The 22,280-nt window shown below is 44.9% G+C and overlaps 1 long non-coding RNA gene across 2 annotated transcripts; it reads left to right on the top strand.

Annotated features, from left to right (window-relative positions):
• Nucleotides 1-5,161: 5,161 nt before the first annotated feature.
• On the top strand, nt 5,162-13,471 carry LOC143131720 (uncharacterized). Of its 2 annotated transcripts, XR_012988190.1 has the most exons (6): nt 5,162-5,312; nt 5,388-5,496; nt 5,588-7,902; nt 12,393-12,501; nt 12,593-12,660; nt 12,942-13,471. It is a non-coding gene; the product is annotated as an uncharacterized LOC143131720 (long non-coding RNA). The 2 variants fall into 2 exon arrangements; XR_012988189.1 differs by having other exon boundaries at nt 12,593-13,471.
• The last annotated feature ends 8,809 nt before the right edge of the window (nt 13,472-22,280 follow it).

Raw genomic sequence — 22,280 nt, 5'->3', positions numbered from 1 at the left:
ACTGCAGAGGGTGGTGAAAACTGCCCAACGCATCATCGGTTCCTCACTCCCCTCCATCGAGGCCATCCAGGGCAAGCAATGCTTGCGTAAGGCGCGCAGCATCATCAAAGACTGTTCTTACCCCAACCACAGACTGTTCACCCCACTCCCCTCTGGGAGGCGTTACAGGTCTCTCCGCACCCGAACCAACAGGTTTAGAGGAAGCTTCTTTCCTGCGGCTTTCACCTTACTGAAATCTAGCTCTGCACCCTGGTGACAACCAACCAAGTAAGCCCCCCACCGCCCCTGCCCGATGCCTCCTTGTCTGTGCCTGTTGAGGTGTCCACGACTTGGCAACATTGACAGGGAAAACAAGGAAGCGGACTCCCCCCCCCACCCACCGGAAATTTGCACTACCCTATCTCATCCATGGTGTAATATCTATTTATTCACAAATGTACATACTGTAATTACACTTACAAATAGCCATTTTTTACTGCTCTTCATACTATTCATCCTACACATACACTTATTCTTACTACTCTTGTAATGTTACTGTTTCTGCACTACAATGGTGCTGTTACCACACTGCACATAGCTGTAAATTCTGTAGGCCTACATATCTGTCTTCATTTTTCATACTGAATATCCGTATTTATGCTGTTTTTTTATTATGACCACCGCGCAGCGAAGCGGCGGTCATATAGGTTTAGTCAGATTTTTTTTTTTTTTTCTTTTTCGCATGTCCAAATTTCCGTCAAGGATTCCCGGGACACTGTAAGACCGGGGTACACGAAACTTGGTGGGCATGTAACCCCACATGGGTAGCATGGAACCTCCTGTTTTCATTTTGATCTGTAGCCCCCCCGCTGGACTGGACCCCCGAAAGGAGGGTAGGGCAGACACAGTTTTCTGTGAATATCTCGAGAACCGTAGGGTTTAGGAGGACCATTTTTTTTTGTATGTTGATCTCTATGGGCCATGTCAACCCATTCCATAACCACTCATTTCATGTATAGCGCCACCTAGTTAAACACAAAAATGTAGAAATGAGGTGTTGTAATCGCAGGTATCTGTGACCTAACATAGTCAAAACTGCACGAAATTGGATGTGTAGGATCATTATGACACCCTCTGAATGCACGCCAAGTTTCGTGGAATTCCGTTCATGGGGGGCCTTATAATAAAATAATTTATGTGTACATTTAGTGACCGTACACCAACAAGGATTCCCGGGACACTGAAAGACCGGGGTACATGAAACTTGGTGGGCATGTAACCCCACATGGATAGCATGGAATCATCGCTTTTCGTTTTGATCTGTAGCCCCCCTGCTGGACTGGACCCCCCGAAAGGAGGGTAGGGCAGACACAGTTTTCTGTGAATATCTTGAACCGTAGGGCCTAGGATGACCAATTTTTTGCGTATGTTTGCCTCCAGGGGTCATGTAAACCCATTCCATATGCACACATGTGCATAAACAGATACACACGCACACACATACATTCACAGTAATCCTACGTATGACACATACTCACACAGTAGACATATATACGCATGCATGCACATGCACACACACAGGCACATAAACAGGCAAACACACACATGCACGCACACACACACACCCACATAAACACATAAACATAAACATGTACACGCACACATGCACACAATTCAAGAATTTCTCAGAATTATGAACAGGCAAGATGGGGGTGGGATTGTATAAAATGTATATTACATGTGAAATCTATGAACTAATCATGTTTTGGTACTTGTTGTCTAGCAGATACCAGTGAGAATTGAGTGTGCATAATGCAATTCAGTGAGACAGTTAGAATCATATATGCCTTTCAGCGTGACTTATTTTTGTGGAAAACATGTGCTGGACTGGGCAGCGGTCATATTTTGTACCGATCTGCGGTACATCTAGTTTTATATTCTGTTACACTGCATATATCTATATTATTATTACTACTATAATAATGTTACTGCTACTACATTGCACATATGTATATGTTGTTCATACATTGTTCATATTACTGTAAAGATCCTGTGTTCCCTGTCCCTCCTTTGTTTACCTCCTGTGCCATGTGCTCCTGTGTTTACTTCCTGTCCCTGTGTTTTAGTTCCTGTCAGCCATGTGCTCCTTTGTTTATCTTGCCATGTCTCAGTTCCCTGTGTCTCCGCCCCTCACCTATTCCTCATTATTAATCTGCTAGTTTAATTATGATTTCCAGCCCTGTGTTCACCTGTCTCTTGTTTTACCTTGTTTCTTGTCCACTTGTGCCTTGTTAGCCTTGTTAAATCCCTGTCTATATAAACCCCTCGTTTTGTTATGTTCCTTCTGTGTCATTGTTGTAATGTTCCTGTGCTGTACTCTGTAAGTAAAGTCGGTGAATCTACTCTGTGTGTCCTGCATTTGGGTCAGCCCGTGACAGAATGACACAGCCAAACACAGACCCAGCGGGCATTTATCAGTTTTTGATATTCAATTTAAATTCTAATGTTCCTTGGGAGCATCCTTGGAAGCATTTCTTGGTGGACGATGAGGACGTCTGATCCACCGAAGACAACGACGACGACTGGTCCACTGGGGAGTGGTCGGCAGACCATGGAGGTTTCCCTGAGCACCTCTCTGATCCTGATCCTGAAACCGCAGAGGCCATTTCTGCCTCTGGGTTTTCTGTCCCTGTTTCGGTGCCTTCCCGGGCCTTGTGTCCTCCAGTGGCCAGCCCTTTGTGTCCTTCGGTGCCGGCCCCACGGTGCACTCCTCCAGTGACACTTCCATGCTCTGTCCCAGCTCCCACTCCAGTCCCGAGTTCGACTCCGGCTCCAGTCCCGAGTTCGACTCCGGCTCCAGCTCCAGTCCCGAGTTCGACTCCGGCTCCAGCTCCTGCTCCAGTTCTGAGTTCGACTCCAGCTCTGACTCCAGTCCCTGCTCCAGTTCCGATTCCAGCTCCAATCCCGATTCCGGCTCCATCCCAGATTCCAGCTCCCTCTCCAGCCCCAAGTCAGACTCCTGCGCCGGCTCCAGTTCCCGCTCCGGATCTGGCTCCTGCTCCTGATCCAGCTCCCGATCTTGCTCCAGCTCCGACTCAGGCTCCTGATCCAGCTCCGATGCAGGCTCCGGCTCTGACCGGTCGTCCATCGGGCCGCCCGCCTGAACCGCCGTCCCTGACCGGCAGTCCACCCGCCTGACCCTCCTGCCTTTGGCCCCCTCCACCCACCCTGCTTGGACTTCTCCTTTTTTTCTGTTGGGCCGTCTGGAATCCGGCCCTTAAAGGGGGGGTACTGTAACTATCCTGTGTTCCCTGTCCCTCCTTTGTTTACCTCCTGTGCCATGTGCTCCTGTGTTTACTTCCTGTCCCTGTGTTTTAGTTCCTGTCAGCCATGTGCTCCTTTGTTTATCTTGCCATGTCTCAGTTCCCTGTGTCTTCGCCGGTCACCTGTTCCTCATTATTAGTCTGCTAGTTTAATTATGATTTCCAGCCCTGTGTTCACCTGTCTCTTGTTTCTTGTCCACTTGTGCCTTGTTCCCTGTGTATATAAACCCCTAGTTTTGTTATGTTCCTTCTGTGTCATTGTTGTAATGTTCCTGTGCTGCACTCTATAAGTAAAGTCGGTGAATCTCTTTGTGTGTTGTCCTGCATTTGGGTCAAGTGAAGTAGCAGCCCGTGACAATTACATAGCCAAATTTATTCTGCTCTTAAGGTAACGCTCCTCGTTCTCAAGAATCAGTCAAATCGCGAACAGCCACAACTCCATTTAATTGTCAGGTGTGATGAAATGCGTTCATATTCCACTTTTTTTGTCATAAACGTTGCAGGCCTATGGAAAGGTTTAGTGGTAATGTGGTTGTCCAATGATCAAGTTGTTTCAATTTGTGTTTTAATTTATGCGACGCACCGATGCTGGGTTCATCCGTTTGGCGCAAGTTTAAAATATTTAGCCGACTGCGTGATTTGTCATTTTCGTTCTTTTGGCAATTAATCCCGACTGATCCCTTTAGTTAACGTTGCCAAGCTTGTTTGTTGTTGCACTATCAGTGTTGCAGTCTTTTAAAATAAATGTTCTGAGTGAAATATATTGCCGTTGCTCTTCTTTGAGACCGGGGAGCTAAATTGACCTGACGCGAATTTGACCTGAGAAGCGGCCGAGACGCGCAAGACTGACAATAGACGGGCCGTCCAGGCCCATCCGTGCCTACGCGTATGCTTTCTAAATTATTTAGCTAACTCCATCCCCATCAACGAACTTAGGCTATATGGCCAATATCTTTGAAATGTAAAGGTCTTGGTTTTATTAGTGGGCATGCCTCAGACTCGTGGTGTGAGCGGTATGGGAGCGGAACAGAGCGGTCACTCCGGCCTCTAAATTAAAAAGCGCTCCGCGCTCAAATTCCATCCATATTACACAAAACTATAAAATGATCGAAACTTCATTCACTCTCGCTGTATAGATCAGGACAGACTTCGCGGAACAGGCTGCAGGTCAACAGTCTGACAGCCTGTATGAAGATAAGCATTAATGGTCCAATAGTAAAACAGTGCAATTACCAAAGGGCCCTTGAAATTATCTATTTTAAGCCAAGGAGGATGGCTTGTAACCATGCTAGTTGTCAGCTCTGCCATAAGTAGTGACTGATCACATTTGCACATTTTGTTGTTTTGCACTTTCTTTTGCACTTGTTCTATAGTTTGTAATAGTCTTTGTTAAAATTGCACAAATTACACAAATATTTTGAAATATTTGTATACTGTTGTATATAGTTTGTTTGGTGTTGTTACTTTGTTCTTTGTTAACTGTTATTTTGAGAAGCTGGTTATTTATTTATAATGTAGTGTTTAATAAATAATTGTTAAATATACAGAGTCTGTAGTGTATCGCACAAACAAGACGCCAACACCCACACCCTCCCACCGACGGCAACCGATACAAGAACACCCCACCCCCCCCACCCCCCCGCTCGGATGGCAACCGATACCAGACCCCCCCTCCCCCCCGGGACCAACGACCTACCACCTTGGCTAACACATTTCCTGCGGGAAACCCTGAACTGTATATTACTGTCTACACTGCACTATATTTATTGTCCTGTCTATGCACTACCTGTCTATACTTTTATCACATTGCACTTTTCTGCTTAGACGTGTGGGGATCTACACAAACAGGCACACATAGCTGCATCACATCCACACAACACCTAGGATCACATGATGTCTTGAAGTCACATGACTAATTAGGAAGTGATAAGTGTTTGCTGGCTGCAAGTCAGATTCTCTTTGTGCTGGTGCTGGACACTATTGTGCGAGTTGGGCTCCCTTTTCATGCAGGTACTGTTGGTCATGGTAGAGCATGTTTAATCACTGCCATTTGAATTTTAATACTTATTTATTTCATTTTATCAGGGTAATTTCTAGAAGGTTGTGTCTGCTCTTCACGGAGGACACGGGCTTCTGCATGGAGTTTTAACATTTGTGATCACCTCATTGTGACCTGAGCTGCTGGGCTGCATTGGTAAATTTCTTAATATGCACATTTCTTAATATCCATTGAATGTTTTATACCTACTTTTGAACATGTCTTAAACTACTTTCTCTGTCCGTAGCAACAGAACATTCACCTTTTTTTGCCCTCATGTGTCAATGAGCTGTGGACAGTTGAGCATATTGAAAAGTAGGCCTATATTTTCTAGCTATGTTTGAGTGGACTATGCTATGTTGTTTAATGAGGCTGGCAACTAACATGCTTGTTCTCTCCTGAAAAGGGACCAGGCCAGCCACTGTTTTCCTGTAATTAGTATGCATTTCTTTATTGTGTTTGTTTGTTTGTTTGGTTATCTGTGACTCTGCCTCTGGGCCTACCACCCATGTGCCCCATTCATAGTAGCATTGTACATTAACTAGTGGTGCTATTGATGCTGGTGGTCCTCCTCCCTAACTATGTCTTCTGCTTAGGCTATCCCTGTACAAGGCCGGATCCACACTGATGCTTTGCCCCTTCTTGCCAAGGGACCACATTGGGAGACACTGTCTTGGTGTGTACTATAACTACAACACGGTGTGATATTTTGTAGTGGTATCTAAAGACCTTAAGTGTGTAGTGTTTGCTGCAACAGAACACATGTAATATTTTGTAGTGGTATCTGAACATCTTGAGTGTGTAGTGCTTGCTGTGTTGCATGCTTTGTCTGGTGTTGGGGTGCTGTCTCCTGTTTTTTTCTGTCTCACCAGGGTCCTCCTGAGCAGGGGTTTTGCATTGGCTGATCCGACCTTCTTAGACTGAGGAAAAATCCACCAGTTGATTATAGCAGTATTTTAAGATCGATCCTGATAACTTTTCTACACCTTTTGTACTAATTTGTAATAAATTTGAGATACATTTGCATATCTGCCTCTTGTCAACTGTCCCTTTGCGGGGAACATGCAGAACTAGCCACACTACATTCAGGGAAAGATTTGTGGGTCCTCCTGCCCATCATCAGGGGGTGGCGTAGTCAGACTGTGAAGAAGGTATACCGCTTGACGGGTACCACATTTTGGCGTAGCCGGCAGGATTGTAACCGAGGCATTGATATTTTGTTTTGTTTGTATTGTATTGTTTTGTTTGTATATTCTTGATTTTTAAAATAGAAACAGTGGCTGGCTCTGGACAACAGAAGACTACAAGTGGACGGCCAAGACTAAACACGATGGGAACCAACGGCCAGTAACTACTACTTCTCAACTGAAGTGTTTTTGTTACTGTATGTCTTGTGCATCGTTCCATATTCTCTTCTGTGGTAGTGAGGCTGTTAAACTGGTAAAATGAGTGAGGTGGAGGAACATGTGCCTGAGGAACTTCTGACTCTTCGGGAGGAAGTGCAGAGATTACGAGTGGCTAATGAACAACTTCAGAGAGGAAGAGGTGCCAGCGCAGGTACCTCTGGTAATGGCATTACTACTGGTGGGACAGCCCCCAGTGGCGATTTGAACTCACCAAATTTTCCTGGTCCACAACTTAGACCAGAACGGTTTGTTTATATTCAAAGAGAGAGAAAGTGTCCCCACTTCTCCGGCTCAAAATCTAAATCTGATATATTGATTTATGATTGGATAGAAAATATTGAGTCATGCGTGAGGGATAGGAATATGAGCGCTAGGGAGAAGGCCCTCTTCCTTTATGATCATTTGGAAGGAGAAGCAAAAGCTGAAATCAGATTCCGCTCGTTAGCTGAGCGGGAGAATCCGGACACCATCTTAAACATTTTAAAAGAAGTTTATGGTTCCTCCTCCTCCTTTGTCAGCCTGCAAAGACAATTCTTTGACAGAAAACAGAAAGATGGGGAGTCTTTAAAAGAATTTTCTCACTCTTTGTGGGCTCTAATTGAAGAAATCAAGCGTGCTTACCCTAATAGGTTGGCAGACCCAGATATATTAGTCAGAGATCAGTTCATGGAGCATGTACGTGATGTTTCCTTAAGACGAGAGCTAAAGAGCATTGTGCGACAAAATCCGGCTGTTGCTTTTATAGCACTACGGCATGAAGCAATTAGATGGATGGAGGAGGGTGAGCGCCCCTCCGGACAAACTCGAGCCGGGCTTCACCACTGTGGGGTGGATCTAAATGTTGAAGGGGCTTGTCATGCAGTGGGGGTGGAAAAAGGGTTGGAAGTTTCTGTCCTGCAGGAACAACTTAACCAACAGCAGTCACAGATTAATAAAATCCTACAGAGTCTGTCTAAAATAGAATCTGTGTTAAATCAGCCTACTTCTCGTCCTCATAACCCCAATTACCAGTTTACCCCAGAAGGTCAACCCATTTGTCTCCGGTGTCGTAAGCCTGGACACGTCCTCCGTCAGTGTCGACAGGGGCCGAGGCAGCGAACAGCCAGTCTACCTAATGTCCAGCCTGAGGAAAATCCTGCAGTTACAGGACAGTCAGGTATGCATCGCATTGATCCTAGCACTGTGACAAACAATCCTAGTCCCTCTAATCAGGTCTTGCCCCCTTCAAAGGAGTCAATCTCACTTGTAGGTAAATGCCCTGTAGTGGAGGTAAAGATGGGGGGTGTTAAAGTAAAGTGTTTACTGGACACTGGTTCTATGGTGACAACAATCACAGAGTCTCTTTTTAAGGAAGTCTTTCAACATTGGGGAGCACCTAGGCTCAAGTCATGTGGGTGGTTGGCTTTAAAAGCTGCCAATGGTTTAGATATCCCCTATGTTGGATATCTAGAGTTGGATATCCAGGTATTGGGTAGAACCTTTTCAGGACGGGGGGTTTTGGTGGTGAAGGATGCCCCTGGCACATTACAACAACATTCCGTTCCTGGGTTGTTAGGAATGAATGTGATTTCTCAGTGTTATAGGGAGTTATTTGCACAACAGGGTGAGGATTTATTTGCTTCTCTATCTGCTGTTAAGGCAGAGGCCTGTTGGGAGTCTGCTCTCCGCTACTGTCGCCGCCAAGATGTGTGCCATTTAACTCATGAGGGTCGGGTGCGGGTCCTAGAAAGGGGTGGGGAATTCATACCAGCTGGGTCACTTAAGTTTATTAAGGTCACCTGCCCAAAGGTCCCACATACGCCACCTGCCACAATGCTGTTGGAACCTGGAGGCTCAGATCTCGCCCCAGGTTTGCTGTTGTCCCCGTCGTTACTCAGTGTTACCAATGGTGTGACATATGTTCCTGTAGTTAATGTAGGAGCCACTGGTGCTGTAGTCCACTCAAAGCAGGTGTTGGGGATGTTACACTCCGTAGTTGACATTCAGGCAGAGCAGGTGAAGTTTGAAGGAGAGAATGGTGATGTTGCCCTAGTTAATATACATGCTGCTGGGGGGGCGCCTGCCTCCATCTCAGAAGTCCTTGCAGCTTTACACTGGTCAGAACTTTCACCTGAAGAGAACGGCCAAGCAAAACGGCTGTTAGAGAAGTATAGCGATGTCTTTGCTAAATATGATGGAGATCTGGGTTGCACTAATGAGATTGTACATGAGATACCTCTTTTAGATGACGCCCCAGTCCGACAAAGATATAGGAGAATACCCCCTACACAATGGCAGGCTGTAAAGGACCACATCAAACAGCTTCTGGATAGCAAAGTGATCAGGGAGAGTAGCAGCCCTTACGCATCACCCATTGTCCTGGTGCAAAAGAAAACTGGAGAGCTACGGATGTGTGTTGATTACCGTCAACTTAACGCCAAGACAAGAAAGGATGCTTACCCATTACCTCGTATTGAGGAGTCGTTGGACGCCTTGTCAGGTGCCCAGTGGTTCTCAACTCTGGACTTGGCTAGTGGCTATAATCAAGTTGCTGTTGCTGAGAGAGATAAGCCAAAAACTGCATTCTGTACCCCTTTCGGCCTTTTTGAATTTGAAAGGATGCCATTTGGGTTATGTAACGCTCCCGGAACTTTTCAGAGGCTCATGGAGCGAATATTTGGTGATCAGAGCTTTCACTCAGTTCTTTTATTTTTGGATGATGTCATAATCTTTTCTTCTTCTGTGGCCCAGCACTTGCAGAGACTGGAGATGGTCCTCAGCCGACTCCAACAGAAAGGGCTTAAGGCAAAGCTGAGTAAGTGCCACTTTTTCAAGAGGGAAGTGCAGTACTTGGGACATCGAGTGTCCAAAGAAGGTGTGGCCACTGATCCAGAAAAGGTATCTGCTGTGAGTAACTGGAGGAGGCCTTGTGATGTGACCGAAGTCCGATCATTTCTTGGATTTTGCAGCTATTACCGTCGCTTTGTTAAGGGGTTTGCCCAGTTAGCAGCTCCACTTCACCAACTAGTGGCAGATGTAATTAAAACTGCAAAGATGAGTAGGACCAGGCCAGCTGCAGTCCTACCCAGTATGTGGACTGAAAAATGTGAGAGAAGTTTCACTGAGTTGAAGAGGATGTTTACAAGTGCTCCCATTTTAGCATTCGCTGATTTCACCAAGCCCTTTGTCTTGGAGATAGACGCTAGCCACCAAGGGCTAGGGGCAGTCCTGTCCCAGGAGAAGGAGGGAAAATTGAGACCAGTGTCATATGCTAGTCGCTCATTGCGTGGTTCAGAGCGTAACATGGAGAATTATAGCTCCATGAAGCTGGAGTTCTTAGCATTAAAATGGGCAGTTTCAGAAAAATTCCGAGAGTATTTGCTTGGCAGCAAATGTACGGTTTACACTGATAATAACCCTTTAAGCCATTTTCAGACCCTGAAGCTGGGGGCTACTGAACAAAGATGGGTTGCCCAGTTGGCAGCGTTCGACTTCACTGTACACTATCGACCAGGAAAAAATAATGCTAACGCTGACTCTCTCTCCCGCCAGTACAGCACCCAGGCAGAGACCACAGATCTGGAGACTGACCAGCTGAGAGTTCAACCTTACCAGCCACTCATCCCCGACAGAGCTGAGGGAGCCATATCTCACCAAATTGGAGTCCTTCCAAGTCGATCCAATGCTGAACTGGCGATGTTGCAGGAGGCAGATCCTGTTTTGAAAGACTTTCTGTTGTTTTGGAGACTAGGAAGGCCTCCCAGCAAGGAACAGCGGGCCGAACTCACCAAGGAGGTACAACGTCTCCTCCGGCAGTGGGATCGTATCCTGGAGAAGGATGGCCTGCTGTACCGGAAGACAACTGCCCCTCATGGAGAGCTATACACCCAACTGCTCCTGCCCCAGTGTCTTCACCAAGAGCTTCTCCGGGGTCTCCATGACCAACACGGACATCAAGGAGTACGGCGAACTACTGACCTAGTGAGGCAACGGTGTTATTGGCCAGGGATGGGAGCGGAAATTGAGAAGTACTGTCAGAACTGCCAACGCTGTGTGCTGTCTAAAGCTGTCCAGCCCAAAGTCAAGACTTACCAGGGGGTTCTGATGGCTGGTCAGCCATTAGAAGTACTTGCTATAGACTTTACCCTGCTTGAGTCTGCAATAGATGGTAAGGAAAATGTATTGGTCATGACAGACGTTTTCTCAAAGTACACACAGGCAATCCCCACCAAAGATCAAAGCGCCAGTACAGTGGCGAAGATCCTAGTTGACTGTTGGTTCAACCGCTTCGGAGTGCCTAAACGGATACATTCCGACCAAGGCAGAAACTTTGAGAGTGCACTTATCGCACAGTTGTGTCAGCTATATGGGATTGAAAAGTCTAGAACAACAGCATACCATCCCCAAGGGAATGGCCAATGCGAGAGATTTAACAGGACCCTCCATGACCTTCTCCGATCACTCACTACGGAAAAGAAAAGGGCGTGGCCAAAGTACATCTCCCAGTTGGTGTGGGCATACAACACCTCCACCCACCGCTCCACTGGTCATTCCCCTTACTCGTTGATGTTTGGCGTGCCACCTCGACTCCCCATTGACTTCCTTTTAGGGGCTAATGACACCGAGGAAACAAGCTCTTGGGATGAATGGGTCATACAGCATCAGGAACGGCTCCAGGTAACTCGTGAACTGGCCCGCAAGAACATGGAGGAGGCAGCAGATTACCGGCAGCGAAACCACAACCAACAGGTGTGTGATAAGGGTTTTACAGAGGGCCAATTGGTCTACTTAAAAGATCACCGCGGCCAAGGTCGTCGTAAAATCCAGGATGTATGGTCACCAACACTGTACAAAGTTGTCAGGACACCGACTGACCCGGGTGGGCCCTACACTGTAACATTGGCAGATGGAACTGGTAATGTCCGACAAGTCCACAGAACAGAGATTAGAGCATCGCAACTGGATACTATACCATCAGTACCAAAGGTCCCTCAGCCATCCACAAAGACTACTTACCCAGAAAGTAACTCAACTTGCAGTGAAGAAGAGATCCTTACCTGGATAGAAGAAGCAAGACCTACTCCAATAGCTGCTGTCACTCCAGGTCCACCACCAACAGCCCCCAATGAAGTTGAAGAAGAACCTGTGGGGGAGGATAGGGGCAGGGGCGATGATGATGATGATGATGATGATGACTATGATGATGGCAGTGAGGGGAACCCCCAACTTCAAGACAGGTCACCAGGTCTGAGACGCACCAGGCGGGCAACAGCTGGAAGACACAAGAATCCTCACAATCTGCCAAGGTCCACAGTATCAAGTGCCAATGTGGGGGTGGTAAGGGCTGCTGCATTCCTTGGGGCTGAGGTTTGATCGTCGGGGGCGACGACACCTTTTGGGAGGAGTGAGTGTGGGGATCTACACAAACAGGCACACATAGCTGCATCACATCCACACAACACCTAGGATCACATGATGTCTTGAAGTCACATGACTAATTAGGAAGTGATAAGTGTTTGCTGGCTGCAAGTCAGATTCTCTTTGTGCTGGTGCTGGACACTATTGTGCGAGTTGGGCTCCCTTTTCATGCAGGTACTGTTGGTCATGGTAGAGCATGTTTAATCACTGCCATTTGAATTTTAATACTTATTTATTTCATTTTATCAGGGTAATTTCTAGAAGGTTGTGTCTGCTCTTCACGGAGGACACGGGCTTCTGCATGGAGTTTTAACATTTGTGATCACCTCATTGTGACCTGAGCTGCTGGGCTGCATTGGTAAATTTCTTAATATGCACATTTCTTAATATCCATTGAATGTTTTATACCTACTTTTGAACATGTCTTAAACTACTTTCTCTGTCCGTAGCAACAGAACATTCACCTTTTTTTGCCCTCATGTGTCAATGAGCTGTGGACAGTTGAGCATATTGAAAAGTAGGCCTATATTTTCTAGCTATGTTTGAGTGGACTATGCTATGTTGTTTAATGAGGCTGGCAACTAACATGCTTGTTCTCTCCTGAAAAGGGACCAGGCCAGCCACTGTTTTCCTGTAATTAGTATGCATTTCTTTATTGTGTTTGTTTGTTTGTTTGGTTATCTGTGACTCTGCCTCTGGGCCTACCACCCATGTGCCCCATTCATAGTAGCATTGTACATTAACTAGTGGTGCTATTGATGCTGGTGGTCCTCCTCCCTAACTATGTCTTCTGCTTAGGCTATCCCTGTACAAGGCCGGATCCACACTGATGCTTTGCCCCTTCTTGCCAAGGGACCACATTGGGAGACACTGTCTTGGTGTGTACTATAACTACAACACGGTGTGATATTTTGTAGTGGTATCTAAAGACCTTAAGTGTGTAGTGTTTGCTGCAACAGAACACATGTAATATTTTGTAGTGGTATCTGAACATCTTGAGTGTGTAGTGCTTGCTGTGTTGCATGCTTTGTCTGGTGTTGGGGTGCTGTCTCCTGTTTTTTTCTGTCTCACCAGGGTCCTCCTGAGCAGGGGTTTTGCATTGGCTGATCCGACCTTCTTAGACTGAGGAAAAATCCACCAGTTGATTATAGCAGTATTTTAAGATCGATCCTGATAACTTTTCTACACCTTTTGTACTAATTTGTAATAAATTTGAGATACATTTGCATATCTGCCTCTTGTCAACTGTCCCTTTGCGGGGAACATGCAGAACTAGCCACACTACATTCAGGGAAAGATTTGTGGGTCCTCCTGCCCATCATCAGGGGGTGGCGTAGTCAGACTGTGAAGAAGGTATACCGCTTGACGGGTACCACAGACGCAAACTGCATTTTGTTGTCTTTGTACTTGTACTCTGACAATGACAAAGTTGAATCTAATCTAAAATGTTCCACCAAAGATCCTTTAGATGCTTTATCAACCGTCTCTGGTTCCACCTTATCAAAACTGATTCAATCAGAGTCAATGGGCAGCATTCGCCAACCAAATTTGTTCACAATGGTATACATTCTCCACATGACATGAATATGTGAGCAGCCTGCGAATGCTAATTTAATCACTCAACATCTGTTGCGATTAGTTTAGCTTCCACACTATTTGGCCCCCATGAAAGTAGGTGTTAGGCATACTCACACCCAGGGCCAGGTTAAGGTAATCTGGGGCCCAGGGCAGAGGCCTCCCCGGCCTCCTTCAATATATATTACTATTATTATTATTATCAATATACATAATAAGACAGAGAGAGAGAGGCAATTAAATTATGACAGACATAATGTAAAAATGAAATTTGCATTTATATTGTGGAACCATATAACCAACATACAATACCAACATACAAAAAACAAGTAGCCTACAAACATGGGGCAATGCACACAAAAAAATCAACCATGAAATATTACATTATTACCATCAATTACTTCAACTAAGGCTTGAAAACTGCCAGTGGTACCCAGGTCAGACTAAAATGTGCAACTCCCGAACTCTGAACTCATGAAACATTGTAGCCTAGACTTTGGCGCGCACGCACACAGCCACACCGATGCATTGTAACACGCTGTCTGTAATACACTGTAACACGCAGCCCTAGCCAGCCAGGACGTAAAATACATTGAAACACGCAGTCTAGCGCGCACACACAGCCCAACCACATCAAATACAAACAAGGGGGGTGTCGCAGCCGATAACGGTAACGTTGTCAGGGACAGGGGTAGGGACATTCTAAAACGCTTAACGTGAAAAAGCTTAACGTGGCTTAAGGTACCTTAAGGTACCTCACCTGAGTGCAAGGCATCTATTTTTGAATGAAAATTCTGAGAAACTGGGGACCTAAAAAAAATGTTATATGGTGGATTTGTATTTAGGACCCTTTGAACTATCTAAAAATGCTGTATAACCAGGGTTGGGTCAGATTACTTTGAAATGTAATCCATTACTGACTACAAATTACATGGCAATTTTTGTAATCTTTGTAATTTTTGAACTATCTAAAAATGCTGTATAACAACTTTTCCTCAAAAATGCCTACAGGGTTACAGAATCCTGAAATCTGGTCCTGACTATAAGTTGATTTTGATAACGTTACAAACTTTACTTTACAGAAAATTGTAAATAGCCTACTGGCATGCAGTTAATGGAATAGGCTACTGTTCAGAGTTGAGAAGTTATGGTAGCCTAGGCCAATTTGGTGTGAATACACGCACACAGGGGAAATTCTCTCTCGTTGTTGAGTAGCCTGGCTGATACGCACAGTGCGTACGGCCATTAGCCTAGAAATCTAGACGCGCCCCTAGCTGCCAGGGCTAGTCTAGCAACTCTCTGTTGACTTGTGAGCTCTAGAAATCGAAACTAAATCTGGCATTGAAATCGTGTATAGAGTCGTTTGTTGGGCTTAACATAATGATTGATGGCAGAGTTGCAACGGTTTGGCTTGAATTCCCTGCTACTTGAAAACAAATATCCTATTGCGTCCTATTGCGAGGGAATTTGAAAGACAACTGATTATCCCGACCCTCGGACTGAGCAATGCGAACGGTGAGTGCCCAGACCCTACATTATAATGTGGGTCTGGCTCGCCAGGCTATACGGCCATGGTTTTGGCGCGCATTACTGAGAACGTCTGGCTGAAGCTCTCTCTTTTTTCGAGATCCGCTTTCATATTTCCTAATTGTCTCATGCGAAGCCATTGTTGTCTGTGATAGCATGCATTGATACGGGCAAAGACAGGTGACGATAAGACACTTGTTTTCTTTTTTAAATGTCCTGCGCCGGGGCCCCCTAGTGGCCGGGGCCCGGGGCAGCAGCCCCTTTGCCCAATGCTCACACCCACAGCCTATTGCACTGAGAAGGGAGTGTTGAAACAACGGAGAATACACATAGGTTTATCCAAACGTAATATAAGATTCAATGGTTACATTAACATAGGGGGAAATATTATTTAGGCCTATAGACTATGCCAAAATGTATCAAGAACAATGCAGAAGTTATTTTCAGTATGGCTCTTGTGTCATATTTGTGCAGTGATTACATTGTGAGAGTGTACAAGATGGAGAACAAATAAGGGAGAATTTTAGGGACATTGTGAGAGTGATTTTAATTATTCAAAGATTTCCCCAGGTGTATGCATATGATGATATTGGCATTTTATTTATTCTATTAAGCTGATTAATTAATATGCATCCCTGATTCTTCATAATGTGAGCTTGTCATTTCGATCCCCTCTTGATTATAAGTCTGTTACTTTAATAAGAGTTTCTGCCAGTTGCAGAATGTGTACTTTTTTAATTCAAAGTTTTTGTTTTTCTCCTGTTGATGTTTTATTAAAAATTTTAAATTGGTAAGACTCTCAATACAAACATTTAAAGGAAAAAAGGTCCCAGTTTATGAAAAAGAACCAACTGTTAAAGGCTGACATAGAGTGGTGTTTTCGTGCCAGTGGAGTACTTGACATGCATGTTACATTCAAAGTTTGGGAGCCCTATTTGAATTATCTGTAGCCTGACGTCTCTGCCATCATGTTACAGGGATTTTCTGAAAGGTCCCAATAAGGTAGGGCGGAATGTACCTTGTTGTATGTTGTATGTATGAAACTGAGAGCAATGTGTGGTGTTTTTGGTTTATTTGTTTGAAGTGTGGTTAAAATGACTTGGGTGTTCTCTGCATTTGAAAGTTAATTCCTTACTACTTTCGATAGCTTTCCATTTATCTAAAAAAAAACATGCACTCACTTTTGCTTGGCAACCAACATGGGCATGGGTATGAGTGGTGGTGGTGGTGGCGGTAGCAGAGGCCTATAGCTAGCACAGCATGCTCTCTCCCTGTCATCTTGAACATGACGTTACTCTCGCTGGCACCAGCACAGACGACCGGCGCCAACAGGCTGTCTGTGGGAGGGACACACGGACCCCAGCGAGCACTGCCGGGTGGCCACAGGGCCCTGACCATGACTAACGCAGGGCCCAACCAGGAGGACCAGATGGGGCAATCTGATTGGCTGCGAAAAGGAGATCGCTGAGCCAGTACGGGCCATAACAAACCTACAACAGGCAACGGGAATCTTACATAATTGCTTGTGGCAAGGGAAAGGTTTGTTTTTGACATGGTGCTGTATAGTCTGTAAGTGCTGCAGTGCTACCAGAGGACAATCAAACTACTCAACTGCAACACAAAATCTGCTGTGAGACTGTCACTACTAGTGGTAGTGTTTGTAATGCTAACCATACAACAGCAGTGCTTTGTGGTAACCAGTTCTGCCAAACAGTATAATGAAGCTAAGTAAATATTTGGAACAATTAAGAGATAACATTTGGCCTTCAGCACAATCAAGTTCCAATTAAAATCCACAACAGTGGTGTAACACTTAAAGCTGAACGATTTGACTTTCAAATCAAGTGGCCGTCAATGTCACCAGGGCCAGAGTTTACCCTTGCCACTCAATGGATGGACAGAATGATTTGGATAGGAAGGAATGCCATGCCAGCGCCTTGTTCCCCACCACTGAACTGTAGAGAGAAAGTGTGTGTCTGTGTGTGTGTGTGTGTACAAATGTGGAGAATATGAAATTATGTCCTAAGTGGGGACAGCTGCCTGCAGAAACGAAGGATATTTAGTCCTGGTTCCTGTGGGTCCACCAGCTACATGCTCCAACAGCACACATCTCTCCGCTCTAGATTAGTTGCATTAAGAAAGCCATTACTACAAGCAGATGGTCTGGTCAGGTGAGATTGCAACACTGCATCAGTGAATCAATGTGAGAATGTGTGTGTGTGTGTGTGTGTGTGTGTGTAATGTATGTGTGCGTTTATACTAATCCAACCTACCTGCTCACCTATTATAGGCCTACTAATCCCATGCAACATTTTTTCACACAGCCTCCGCATGACCACTCGCTCAACTCTGTGGTCACGACATGAGTAAATACTACAAGAATGATTAACACTGAGTGTGAACATTGTGTGTGTTTGTGTGTGAGAGAGAGAAAAAATACCCACATTCGCTCACAGTGAGGGTCTCCGCAGCGATTACAGCCTAGCAAGATGTGTGATTTGCATGTTGAACCCCTCTCTCGCTCTCGTAACTCCTCCATTTTCACTCGGGTCATTAGCTTTGTCTATTAGACAGCAATACTTCTATTAGCGCCTCTGGCTCCACATGACACTTCCACACAGACCGAGAGACAGAGAGCGAAGATGCAGTCAACATAGCCATGCCTGGTTGTCAGAGGCTAACAGCGATGGAGATGCTAATTGTTACGGCATACAGGTACACACCCATGTCAGTTGCCGATAGCCCCCAGGTCCCTTGCTCTTCTGTGAGGGAACTGAATGCCTTGTCGTGAAGAATAGGCGGCTTAAAAGAGAAAAATAGGATCACTTCCAAAGCAATATTTGTTGTGATGGCTCCCAGTACGATAGGGTGCCTTTCCAGTTTTTACAATTAGATAAGCTTGGAAAATCTCTTGATGGCAGATGATAGATTGGCATTGTGGAGAACAGCTGGGGCCTTGAGCAGAGAGAGAAAAAAAACATTCCAGTAATGTGACTAAAATGGTGTAGTGATGTCGAGGTCATGTTATTGTTAACCTGAACTAAGAATTTGTCTGTCCCACAATTTGTTTAGCCTACTTATTGTGCCTCATGGTGAAAATATCCAGAAAGCCAATTTTAAGGCGTGTCCAATGTTCAAATGACTGAATAAAAATCCTAATTCCAAAGTTGTTTGGAACTGGTTGCTAAGGGCTGCTTATATTTTGACAGTGACAGTGCGTCTTCAGCTATGCTTTATATGCGCCTTTATGACAAGATAACTATTAGCAAAAGGGTTAGTATTCTATATCCTGTAATGACAAATTACTAGCTATAGAGTTATATAGAGAGAGATAAAGAGTTCTGGAAATTGCTGTGACATAATATATTACCACTGGTCATCAATCATAAGCACATATAGCTTAACTCATCATTCTCACACACACTGACTGATTTTTATTGGGTGGGAATTACTGAGTTACTCACCATATGATACTAACGTTATCACAATATTGGCCATGACAGCAATGCTCCCACAATAACGATGGTATCACAACATGGTGATTCTGCAATACAATACATTGCAGACAATCAATCATATACAATACATTGTGATATCTGTGCCTGACTGAGTATTTATTCACTGTACTGTGGTGTGAGTGTCACATCATTTGACTGAGATGGAACAACACAGTAAAGTGCATTGAGTAAACCCCAGATAATTGAAGGTGCTCAGATTAATAGAGTGAATAAACTAAAGTTGTACTGTCTTCAGTCTAAAAGAAATGTATCGCTATTTAATGTCAAAATATTGATGATATATTATCAGCAGAAATATCACAATAGTATCACTGCATCACTTTTTTCACCCCACCCCTACTATGGAGTAGACCCTCTGGGGTAAGCCTTACTGTTTAACATTAGGTTTACATTATCATGTGGATTGCCATAACTAAACTATCTTGATCTAATGAATAGCAAAACAGCCCACAGAACCTTCCAGGTTCCTGTGCCAACCTGCCGTCTGATGCCAGAACGTTTAGGAAAAACACCAACTAGCGAGGAGGGCAGGGTTCCCAAATTCTGACTGGGAAAGGAGGGCCAGGGAGAGCTCTGGCGCAACCAATGCCTCAAGGACCAGGAGGGGTGGTCCTGTTTGCCAGATCTGTTATAATGCATACACGCACACACGCCGAGACACACAAACTCAGACACTCACACACATACACACACACACACACAGACATTCCAACGCCTGTAGACAATAAATACAGATACGCAAACATATATACATTAAATTACATTTATGTACACACGCACAAACACACACATCAGTGCCTGCAAACACAACAGAACACATATCTGCAAACACATTAAAAGAATCCTCTGTCTCTCTCTATCACACTCACACACACTCTCTCTCTCTCTCTCTCTCACATACACACACAAGTAAACATAGTACAAACAACACACTCCCATGCTCAATGAGACAGCCAGAGCAGAGCATTACCTGACAGTGATGATCAGATACGGGCCCTCCTCAATAGAGAGTCTCTTAAAAGAGCACAGGTGAGCCCACAGCCAAAGGGCTTGTGAAAACACACACACACACACACACCCCAAAAAAGCGAAACTCCCAGTTGACAGACCTGGCATGGCTCTCAAATCAACAACTCTCCAATCAACATTCCTGGCACTCAGAGTCCCTCTCCGCAAGCCTCCTCGGTCCCAGGTTGGAGGCACTGGCAGAGTGTGGCCCAGCAATTAAAAAAGCAGCATTTCTGAAGATCAACACCCCAGACTGACAAACACCTCTACAACTCTACTCATTTGCAAATCTGATCACCATAAATTTGACTGGTGAAAGGTGACTGAACTTAGTTTAAGAAGTATTAAGGGCACAGAGTCTTTGTGTATGAAAAACCTGACAGCATTACTGAAAGTCAATAGTTAACACCAGCAGAGAATAATTGAGTGGGGGTGGAAAATATTCCCGGGATATAGTTACGGGAAGCAATGGGTATTATAGTGTGATCAAGCAATAGTTCTCATTGCAGATATTATTCACCAACCAGTCATAAATTAACATTATACATTTTTAAAAACATGCAAATTATTCATCGCTCCATATTGTCATACCATTAACGCTCTAGCAGTCTCACACCTGGGTTCTTTTGTGTGTCAACGCTTGTGTTTATTTTTCATATATTTTCAAAGCTTTTTTTCCAAGACAGGATATTGAGCGAGCATTTTCTCAAAAGGCATTTATGGTTGGTTTAAATGAATATTAATCATTCCCTTTCAAAGCAATACCATACGTGTATATGTCTGTTGTGTTGTGTTATATAGACATTCAACACAATGTCAATGTTTAAAATCGAAGATTTCACATTCACTTATTTCTTTAGGCAACTAAAGCCACATCAAGACGCTGTTCAGACCAAATCAACGGACCGTGTGGCAGGTGACGGTGTCTTGCGGTCGCCTGGGTCTCTCAGTAGGCCTTCTTTAGCAGAGCTGTGGAGCTCAATGAGGGTGTGCGCCACTCAACGTGTGAACGCCGGCGCCTTCATTTGCAGCTTGCATTAGGCGTGGGCCCATCTTTAAAAGTTGATAATGTGTTAATTAAATCACTGGCAGAATCGGCGTCTGTTGCACGGGCGAGAGCGGGGACTCGCTTTGTTGTCTTTTGTTTCCCCACTGCACAGCCCCATAAAGAAGAATAGCCCTTAGTGGTGGTTTTAGTCACCGTTAAGTTAGCAGGAGCAGAAATTATTTGAATGTTTCTGTTTTATTTCGGAAAGAAGGTAAGGGCCAGACTCACGGGTCTATTTTTAAGTGTGTGTACTAAATGTTTTATGTGAAATGGGTCGGGCCTTCTCTCTCTCCATTCTCCGGCACAATGATTTATTGCCCAAAAAGACCAGAGAACTAATTAACAGAGTAATTAATTAATATAAATTTGCATATTTGCATTTGCAATTAGTGCAGTCAAGTGATTAGTCTGAAATGGGAAGTTTGACTCATCAGATGTTGGTGTGTGTACTGAACCGGAAAGCTCGTCACCAGCTGAGGCCTCTGGGGGGGAGGGGAAAGCAGCGATTTATGTTACAGTGTGTGTGTGTGAGTGTGTGTGTGTGTTTATATCTGTGAGCATGTTCCTGTTTACATGGTTCTATAAACACCCTCATGTAAGTATATATGTCAATCAATCGTGAATCTAAGGAATTGCCATTGAGCTTCTAGTACCCAGCCATTATGCATGCTGCCATTCTTTGTATTAACTCTCATGGGTCTATTGAAGTCTGTATAAAATAACCTTTGCACCATTACATCATGCTACAGTATGCAGCCTGTCAACAATAGCCCTCTGGCTACAACATAAATGCCATGTAATATGATTAATATGTGGCTATCTGGCTTGCTCACTAAGCTTCAGAATCTCACTGCTGCAAAGTGAACTAAACAAGGTTAAATGATAATCATGGCCTACCCTATTGAACATCACATGCTGCCCTCTCCCTCACAACAAACAAACACACACACACACACAGGCGCCGACACAAAACACACCCAGACTCACGCTCTTGTATACACACACACACACACACACACACACACAAACACACACGGGCAAACACAAAATGCACCCAGACTTACACTCTTGTATACAGACACACACACACATACACACACAGGCACAGACACAAAACCCAGATTCACGCTCTTGTTTTTTTACTCATCCCATGCGCCACGTGGCACCATCCTTGGCCGTCCTTCATATTCCTGCGAACGAGGTTGGCACCTAGGGGGTGGGGGGGACTCGGGGCGCGTTCTTGCTGCGCGTCTCTGGGCGGAATAATAAATGGTGGCGGCCCTATCCCCTGTAGCAGGCCGGCAGTGGTGACCGTGGCTCTGGCGGTAACAGCGGGAGCTTTCAGGAATAATGGAATGCCCGGGTGTCGCGTCTCAGCATGGACGGAGTCAGAGCTCATTCCAATTACTGAAACACAGAGCCGCCAGATGCACCAGTCGCCCGGGCCACCGGCCCACCGAC

Source organism: Alosa pseudoharengus, unplaced genomic scaffold, assembly GCF_046254945.1.
Source record: "Alosa pseudoharengus isolate Yale_2024_CS ecotype anadromous, Long Island Sound unplaced genomic scaffold, YU_APseudo_1.1 YU_APseudo_1.1_scf_18, whole genome shotgun sequence".
In the NCBI taxonomy this organism is placed as follows: Eukaryota; Metazoa; Chordata; class Actinopteri; order Clupeiformes; family Clupeidae; genus Alosa; species Alosa pseudoharengus.
This window is presented reverse-complemented; position numbering and strand designations above follow the sequence as displayed.